Source organism: Lycium barbarum, chromosome 11 (assembly GCF_019175385.1).
Source record: "Lycium barbarum isolate Lr01 chromosome 11, ASM1917538v2, whole genome shotgun sequence".
In the NCBI taxonomy this organism is placed as follows: Eukaryota; Viridiplantae; Streptophyta; class Magnoliopsida; order Solanales; family Solanaceae; genus Lycium; species Lycium barbarum.
The window spans coordinates 120140553-120150041 of NC_083347.1; the positions used below are offsets into that span (position 1 = coordinate 120140553).

Genomic DNA, 9489 nt, shown 5'->3' on the forward strand with positions numbered 1-9489 from the left:
ATGTTATGATATTGCCCCGGACGCGGGCTAATGATGATAACACCGAGCCTTAATGGCCGGGCATGATTTTACACATATAACACCGAGCCTTACGGCCGGGCATGGATACTATCTATTACGTATATATATATGTGTATATATGTAAGCATACCAATGATTTTATCATGCATAGTATCTTGTGCTACTTCCAGATGTTCGGTTTTCTTTTGCATTTATTAATGTTACATTACATCTTAATTATGTTGTTACCCTCCTGCCTTACATACTTAGTACTTTTATCCGTACTGACGTCCCATTGCACGGGATGCTGCATTTCGTGCTGTAGGCACTGACAAAGTTATCGGGGAGCAACCGTAGTAGGATTTTCCAGCTTCAGCGGTGTTAGCAAGTACCACTACTCCGGGCTTGCTACCTTTTGGGTACTTTTCTGTTAGTATAATATATGTTCATATGTATACTCTTAGAGGCTCATGGACATTGTGGGATATGTAAATACTATGTATGGCCTTGTCGGCCTTGTCTTGACTTCTTGGTATTTTTTCTGATAGCCTTGTCGGCCTTATGATATACTTTATGCTGTAGCGACCTTGCCGGTCCGCACATGAACATATGTGTTGAATTATCGAATATTTCTATGTTGGCCCTTTTTCCGCGAGCAGATGTTCTTTGAGTCATGGTATGTGATGTCCAAGTAACGGTTAAGTCAGGTGACTTTCGGCCTACGGGTCGGAGCCTGTCATACTCCTGGTTGGGGGTGTGACAATAAATTTGTAGAACAAATACTCAAATATATTTCTTAGAAAGTAATGTAAAAACATTACAGTACTGATTGTTGAGTTACAACATATTCAATTTTCCAAGAGAACATGAAAAAACTTAGATTGTTGGCTCACCTACAATATCTTTATCTAAAATTGCAAGACATCTTCTAACAAACCTTTTCACACACTCAATAGAGAAAATAAAATTAAGGGTTAATGGGCAAATGGTGATTTTGGTAATAAGATAAATCAACTAATTAGTGATAACGTCCTTGCACTTCAAACTTGTAAGTTATTTGTATTTTTATAACATTTTGTTATATAGAATTTATCATTTTTATTATAGTTTATTTACTTATTCTTCTGCTTCAAATGTCAAAATTATCTTAAATGTACTTAGATAGACGAAGTTTTATTTGTGTATGATTTTTATTGTAGATGAGGTTTAAGTTAATAGGATAACATCACTACCTTTAAGAGTTTTGAAAGGTAAAAGTATTTTGCCAATACATAGAGAATCTAGTCAACTTATCAAGTCATTTATATTCATTTTCTATTTTAAAGTTTCCTTCTCTTTCGGTAAACTTATACTTTTGAGTTTTAATTTTTTCCCGTGAATGTCCTACAATATATATCCATATTTAAATTCATTTTTTAAAATATCAATTACTAGTAGTCCCAAAACTCTTACCCCACACTCCTTTCGTCTTCTCGGTTGATTAATACCGGAGCATTCTTTGTTTTGTTTTTTGTCATTTAACTTGAATAAACAATGAGCAAGTAGTTAAACCTCCACGGTATTAATAATCCAAGGGGCCGGGTCAAACAGGCTCTTATTGTCAAGCATCACGTGTAGTAAATTATCTATTCAAGCCTTCTTCTTTTACTCTACAACACACCTAACAGAGTACTTGGTTTCAAGAACAATACAACATCTTTGAGCTTTTACAAATACTATGAATGATGAATTGAAATGTCACTATTTCTCGGGTCTTGCCCTGGAAATTTCAAATGAAAGCTACAGCATACAAATTAAGTCATTCAATTTGATGTTACTCTTTCAGAGAAGGTACTCCCTCCTCTATTGCAGTGGGTCATGGGGTTGTTGTGCATTATTTAAGTCTGTTTTTTACTTCTTGAACTAAAACAAATAACACCCTTTAATTATTGGTGTCGCCCACCCAAAAATAAAAGGGCGATAAACAGAAAGGTAAAGTTTTCATGACTAGTTGACAGTGTATACGAAGAGCTTGGTTTATGATATTGTAACAAAAACTTAGTTGAGCGACTCAAGACTTCACTTTAACTCAAGATTTCCATCTGAAGATTAGAGTTTATTCAGTAACAATGGCAGTCAAAGGGAGGCGGCTATCTCGGAAATCATGGAATTCCACTCTGGTCTTTGCCAAGTTTATTGGGTTGTCTTTTCTCGTGCTGATTCTTCTCGCTTTTGGAGTTTTCTCGATTCCTTTCACTTCCAGAGGATCTCAAAAAGCACACGATCTCGATGATGATGGTGGAAAAGGAGATGAGTGGGCTGAAGTGATTTCATGGGAACCAAGAGCTGTCGTCTACCATAACTTCTTGTCAAAGGAAGAATGTGAATATCTGATTAATCTTGGCAAGCCTCATATGAAGAAGTCAACTGTCGTCGAGTACAGACAGCAGGTTTCGAACAAGTTCGGGAACATTTCTTTCCAGGGTACAAGATAAAGTAGTCAGGACTATAGAGAAAAGGATTGCAGATTTCACCTTTATACCAGTAGATCATGGTGAAGGTCTTCAAATTCTCCACTATGAAGTCGGGCAAAAGTATGAGCCACACTATGATTACTTCGCGGATGAGTTTAATATTATAAACGGTGGTCAACGCATTGTTACGCTTTTGATCTACTTATCAGATGTTGAAGAAGGGGGAGAAACTGTATTTCCTGGTGCCAAGGGAATTAATTATAGTGCGAATGAACTATCTGAATGTGGCAAAGGTAGACTATCTGTAAAACCAAACATGGGTGATGCTTTGCTTTTCTGGAGCATGAAGCCTGATGCTTCTCTTGATCCTTCAAGCTTGCACGGCGGGTGCCCCGTGCTTAAGGGTAACAAGTGGTCATCTACGAAATGGATGCGTGTTCATGAATACAACGTTATTTAACCTACAGCAAAAGGTCCGTTTTTGAGTTTGGATACACTCGATCGCTGTTGTACGATTTGTATCACAACCGGTTACTATAATTTTATAATTTGAGGAGAGCCCAGCTTTATACTCCGTTGGTAATACTATTTTCTTCGACTTTTTCTTTTGTTCTTCCTCTTTTGTTTTCATAACAATATTGTAGCTTACAGAATTAGTCTTTGTCAGTTTTCATGGTATTTTATCGAGTTGCATGCAGTAAATACAGTCCAGTAAATCACTGAACACAACTTATATATGAAATGAGAATTATAGCTAAAAACAAAAACTTAGTTGACAAACATTTATTGAACTTTTGTGAGACCTGAATAAACATGATACTTATATTATTTCATACTTCTTGATCAGTTTATTTTTTTTTTAATTTTTTTTTTTACATAGATATGGTTTGACGTAAAAGCAGTGATTTTACATCAATTATCAATCTGATAATCAGATCTTCTACGTCTCCTTTGGCAGTGGATTCATATCATCGCTCTTATAACTTTCATTAGTGATAGTGTGGAGAAGATCTTAAAATCTGTTAATGACAAGACTGGGAAAAGCTTAAAGGAGATTGCTACACATTATTCAGAATAAACGACATGTCATTATTCAGCTCACTTCCTCAAACTCAATAAAACAATGGAATAACCCACTTCTCATTGCTCATTCATCTGAATAAATGTAGCATTTCGGATTCAGTATCCATTGCGCTGGCGTCTTCTTATCCTTGATATCTGAAATCTTGAAGAAAAAAAAAAAAACAGTGAGTCAAACACTTATAACTATTTTTCAAAATACATATAGCTGCACCGTGATAAAATCAAATTATACGATTGGTTTCTTCTTGAAACACATGTCAAACATTTCATTAACTAAATTTATAGATCATCCATATATGTTGTACTAGTCCCAGTAATGACAAATTCCAACCAATTGGGGTATAGATTTCAAATTTTATTTACGTGAATCCTCCTCTATCGCATGTCCTAAAATATATATCCATATTTAAATTCATTTTTTATTTCTTTTGTATTAACTAAATTCTTTTTAAAAGAAACTTCAACCCGCGCGAATTGCGTAGTTACTGTAGGCAAAGTAGAAATTAAAGGTCCATAAACAGAAACACTAAATCACCTTAGTGTATCAAAACCAATATGCAAATCCTCTGTTTCAAGCTTCTTCATCATCATAAAATGTTACAAATATGTTAATCATGAAATGAGAAATACTTTGTGGTGACCTCTTCTGCTTGGACCAGAGGGTGGTATTCTGCGTTTGACCAGAAGATGACGATAATTACTATTACTCATGCTGCTCCCACTTCTTGCACTTCTTGTTGTTGTTTCCATAATTGGCATTAATATTCTTGATGAAGAGGTTGCAGTTGCAGCCATTAATATGACCATCATCACAACAATGGAGGAGGATACACAAAGTTTATGAACTAAGCTGGCCATGCAATATATTTATGAATGTGTGTTAGAGAGAAAATGTTTGTGACACTGATGGAGTGTGTTCGTTTGGTTGTTTTTAATTTGGGTGTGTGGAAAGAAAGCGTTTATATGTAGTCGTGTCTAATTTGTATATATAATAATAATAAAGTTTTGAAAGGATTTATGCAATCTCAGTGTAATAATTTCACAAATCTATGTGTCCCACGTCTCCAATTCAGTGAGATTTCTTTCTCTCATTTTTTTTTTTTAAAATAAACCATTATAGAAAAATGGAAAATGAAAAAGCGGACTTTTTTTTATTTACACTATTTTGCTTTAGTTTCAAGAGTAAAGCGCTCTTCATGGCCTAGGAGTTACTCATTGAATGGTCATTCAAGTTGTGAAAATTACTAAGTACTAAAATTACTTTTGGTTTCTTATAACAAGAGACTCAACCATGTTTGTTTATATTTCTCAAAAGGTCATTTGATAATAATTGAGATGCATATTTGATATAACAAGAAGTTCATGCATAGTCGTCTCGTTTTCACACAAAAAGTTATTTGATGATTATAGGTCATTTTTACAAAGCAATGATATGATTCTGTCTTTCTCAATGATTCGGCATTAACTTTACTTTATATCAAAATACGAACATCAATCCTGAATAGTTCTTTATTTCTTTAAGGTCTCCTCTGTAATTTTTCTGTTTTAAGCAATGATATGATTCTGTCTTTCTCAATGATTCGGCATTAACTTTACTTTATATCAAAATATGATGAAAATTCAAGATGAAGACATTGTATTTAGGAATTTTCACTGTGTAATTTATTCATCAGGCTCTACATCTGTTTATATACAATGCTATATATGTAATAGAAACAAAAGGGAAATGGACAAAACTAATTACACTTGTCCTATTCTAATTTGTCCACTATGTAACAAACTTTGATTCTTTCATGTGTTGGTCACATAACCACATTTGAATATGTTGTAATTTTAATCTAATGGTTGAGAATTAATCTATCAAGTGTGTGTTTTATGGCTGAGATGAATCCACCTGGCTGAACATTCTTGTTTCTTGTTTCAGTCAAAGTAAGAGTTGAGTCTCTTACTTCAAAGCAACACCAACACACACATCCATCTTCTTCATTTCTCTCTCTCTTTTCCTTTGTGTTTTCCACCCGTCTTCTTCATTGCTCTTTCTCTTTTCCTTTGTGTTTTCATGGGGGTTCTGTACTCCAACATCCCCCCTCAAGTTGGAGGGGATAGTCATGACCCCCAACTTGTCCAAAATCGCTCTGTGAGAAACCCCAGAAAGAGGCATAGTAAAGAGATCTGCAAGTTGATATTTAGAGGGAACAAATGAAAGTTTAATCAGACCGGATTGGAACTGTTGGCGCACAAAATGACAGTCTAATTCGACATGTTTGGTGCGTTTGTGGAAGACCGGATTACGGGCTATATGGATGGCCGCTTGGCTATCGGAGTGGAGCGGAATTGGGAGTGAGATCGGAGCAGAAAGATCTTCAAGAAGACGAATTAACCATGTAAGCTCAGCAGTAACACGACGCATGGACCGATATTCCGCCTCTGCGAAAGACAAAGAGATCGAGATTTGTTTCTTCGATTTCCACGAGATCGGAACACCTCCAAGGGTAATGAAAAACCCACTAACCGATTTGCGAGAATCTTTACACGATGCCCAGTCCGCATCGCAAAAATCCAGTAAAGAAAAGGATGGATTGGAAGATAGTAAGATGCCTTGACCCGGATCTGAGCTCAGGTATTGTAAAACTCGTAAAGCAGCGGAGAAATGTGACAAACAAGGTCGCTGCATGTATTGGCTCAGAGCAAGAACGGCAAAGGACAGATCTAGGCGAGTATTGGTCAAATAATTCAACTTTTTGACCAAGTGACGATAAAGCGTGGGGTTATCCATACGAGGACTATCATCTGCTCGAAGCTTGGAAGAGGGATCCAAAGGAGAGCCAACCTTAGGCAAATGAGAGACATCGAATTTGAGAAGCAGATCTGAGGTAAACTTTCTTTGATTCACAATAAAACCATGCTCTTCTCGTAAGATTTACATGCCAAGAAAGTAGTGAATTTCTCCCAAGTTTTTAACTTTGAACTCTGTATTGAGAAAACATTTGATATTCTCGAGTTCACTCAAATCATCCCCTGTTAGGAGAATATCGTCGACATAGACTGCTAGGATGGAAACTAGTGGCCCATTTTGCTTAAAAAACAGAGAATAGTCGTTTAAGGAAGAGGAATAACCTTTGAAACTTAATGCTCCCGCAGAGCATACCACTTGTCACGACCCAACCCCGTAGGCCGTGACTAGTGCCCGAGATGGACACTCGTACATACTTACTAGCCAAAATCTATTTGTGTTTAGTATATTAGGGACTTTCATTCATACAAGACAATATATCGTTTAAATCGTTACTTATAGTGTCGCACACAAGCCGGTCAGGCCATCGTAGTGTAGGGGAATGCCGAACACAAACCATATAAACATCACTGAACAAATACGACCCACATGCATGTCTACATGCCTCTAAGAGTAACAACAACATCAGATGACGGGACAGGGCCCCGCCGTACCCTGAAATAGTCATATATATAGATATATATACAATGGAAGGATCTGTACCAAAAGTATAGGCTCCGGAACAAGGGAGCACTCCAAAGTAGCAAGATAGATGTTCTAAGCTGGCGGATCACCCACGTGAGTGTCTGTACCTGCGGGCATGGAACGCAGCCCCCGAAGAAAAGGGGGTTAGTACGGAATATGTACTGTGTATGTAAGACATGAAATGCAATTAGGTAGATCATAACTGAAATTGAGATTCTAGGAGACAAGTATGATAATAAAAAAAACCGTTGTACCTGTGCATTATGAAACAAAATCAAGCATACCAATATCATATACCGTACCCGGCCCATTATGGGACTCGGTGGATAAAATCATGTCATCATGAATATAAGTATACATATACCGTACCCGGCCCTCTAGTGAGGGACTCGGTGAATAAAGTCATGTCAGCATGTTATCATATCATCATGCATATATATATATATATATATATATATATATATATATACATACCGTACCCGGCCCTCTAGTGAGGGACTCGGCGAATAAAGTCATCATATGCCCTCCTGGCCGCCATAACATATCATCATCTCATCATCTCATCATATACATATACCGTACCCGGCCCTCTAGTGAGGGACTCGGTGAACAATGCAGTGGAGTAGCACGAGAACGTGTCCTGACCCGGGACTCAGTGAAGGATACATTGAGGCATGCACGAGCAGAGTAGTGAGAAACTATATGCACACAAATCAATTTTCTTTCAAGACTCGAAAGATAAGTACACAAACCGACACTTGAGGATCGTAAACATGTTTCAAGTCAATCCGGTTTAGTATGAGAAAGTTATGGACACTTTTACCACAGAACCTCTACGAACGTTTCCAAAGCAATCCAAGACTGTATACAAAAGTTAGAGACATTAATACTTACAGAACCCTTTTAGGGACATGAACTCTTTATACTTTACTTGTTATTCAACCATACAATAAGCTCAACTATACCGAGCGTACTCAAGTCAAGAAGTGAATAAGAATCATAGGCAAACTCGGAAACATATCAAATAGAGCTTCGGAAATCATAGATATGTATCAAAACCATATGAAGTAGCTTATAGAAATCAAGAATACTCTAAGAATAGGAGTTTTTTTGAAATCACACATATATGTCGTCTGCTTGTTTCATAAGGATCATGCCAAAAGAAAGAAAGGGTAAGCCTTACATACCTTGCCCGCTTCCTAAGCTAATCCGAATTTAAGTCTTTGACGTTCGCAAGATCTACAACAATATTAGTAGATACCAAATATTAGCTATAGATAATTAGAAGTCCAATCCTCAACTAGCACTTTATTTACAGAAATTTCGGCAGCATTTCCCCTGTAAATACAACCAACCCCGAGAATTTAACTCGGCCAAATCATCAACAACAATCCGAGAATTCAACTCGGCCAAATTATCAACAACAATACCAACAACCACATTAACAACTTCAACGATTAATTCCAAATACATTCTAACGTTAACAATCCTTTCTACATAATTCGACGGCATTCCATTTATGTTCAAATTTCCCGCAACAACACAATCCACAATCTTCCAAACTCAATAAGAACAACAAAAACGCATTCTTTTCTTCCAAATTCATGAACTACACCAACAATCTACACATTAGCAACTTCATTCTCATAATTACAAGAAACCATATTAAAATCACATTAACTCCTCCAACAACCCACAAACAATTACAATGCCAACTTGAATCATTAAACCTTCATTTGCATCATAGAATCCACAACAACTAAAATACTAAGAAAAATTAATTCATCGCTTCTACACAACACCTAGACATACACGGCTACAACACAACATCCATATTTTCATAAATTCCATCCATTTCTACATACTACAACATGTACAAATCATCCATAACACATGAAAAGAAGATTAAACCTTACCTTTTCCACTTATCTTCTTGCTTGGTTAAGGTTGCTCCTTGCAAGAATGAATGGTTTACTTGCCCCAACAACTACTCCACGTTAAAGAGGACCTTCCAATTGGTTGAATTGCTAGAAGAAAATATTTTTTTGTGATCAATTTTTGGACCTCAATTTTTCGGTCACCTTGGCCGAATGGTGCTATCTTTTTTTTCTTCTCCAAGTTTCTTCAAACTTCTAAAGGATGAAGATGATAAATATGATTAATTAGTCATCTTTTATTTACATATATTAAGCATCCATGTGGGCCAAGTCCCACACCACCTTGGACGACCCACTTGACCCTTTTGCTTTATGACTTATAACTTTCCAAAATTTAACTTTCAACCCCAAATTCTTCTTAATATTTCATACTAATATTACTTACAAGCAACTTGTGCATTAAATCAAAACCGGAAAATAGCCTTGTCCTTAACTTATCGCGGTTAGCTCGGAATGTCCCAATGTACAAAATACGGGATATAACACCACTGCCGTGAAGCTTGCTTAAAACCGTATAGAGATTTTTTCAGAAGACAGA

General features: G+C 36.5%; 1 long non-coding RNA gene and 1 pseudogene across 1 annotated transcript; one reads left to right on the top strand and one right to left on the bottom strand.

Moving 5' to 3' along the window:
* Positions 1-1590: 1590 nt before the first annotated feature.
* LOC132617439 (probable prolyl 4-hydroxylase 10) lies at positions 1591-3024 on the top strand (annotated as a pseudogene).
* A 545-nt stretch (positions 3025-3569) lies between these two features.
* On the bottom strand, positions 3570-4450 carry LOC132617440 (uncharacterized). Its single transcript, XR_009573731.1, has 2 exons — positions 4072-4450; positions 3570-3678 (listed from the first exon to the last, which is right to left on the bottom strand). It is a non-coding gene; the product is annotated as an uncharacterized LOC132617440 (long non-coding RNA).
* Positions 4451-9489: the final 5039 nt, after the last annotated feature.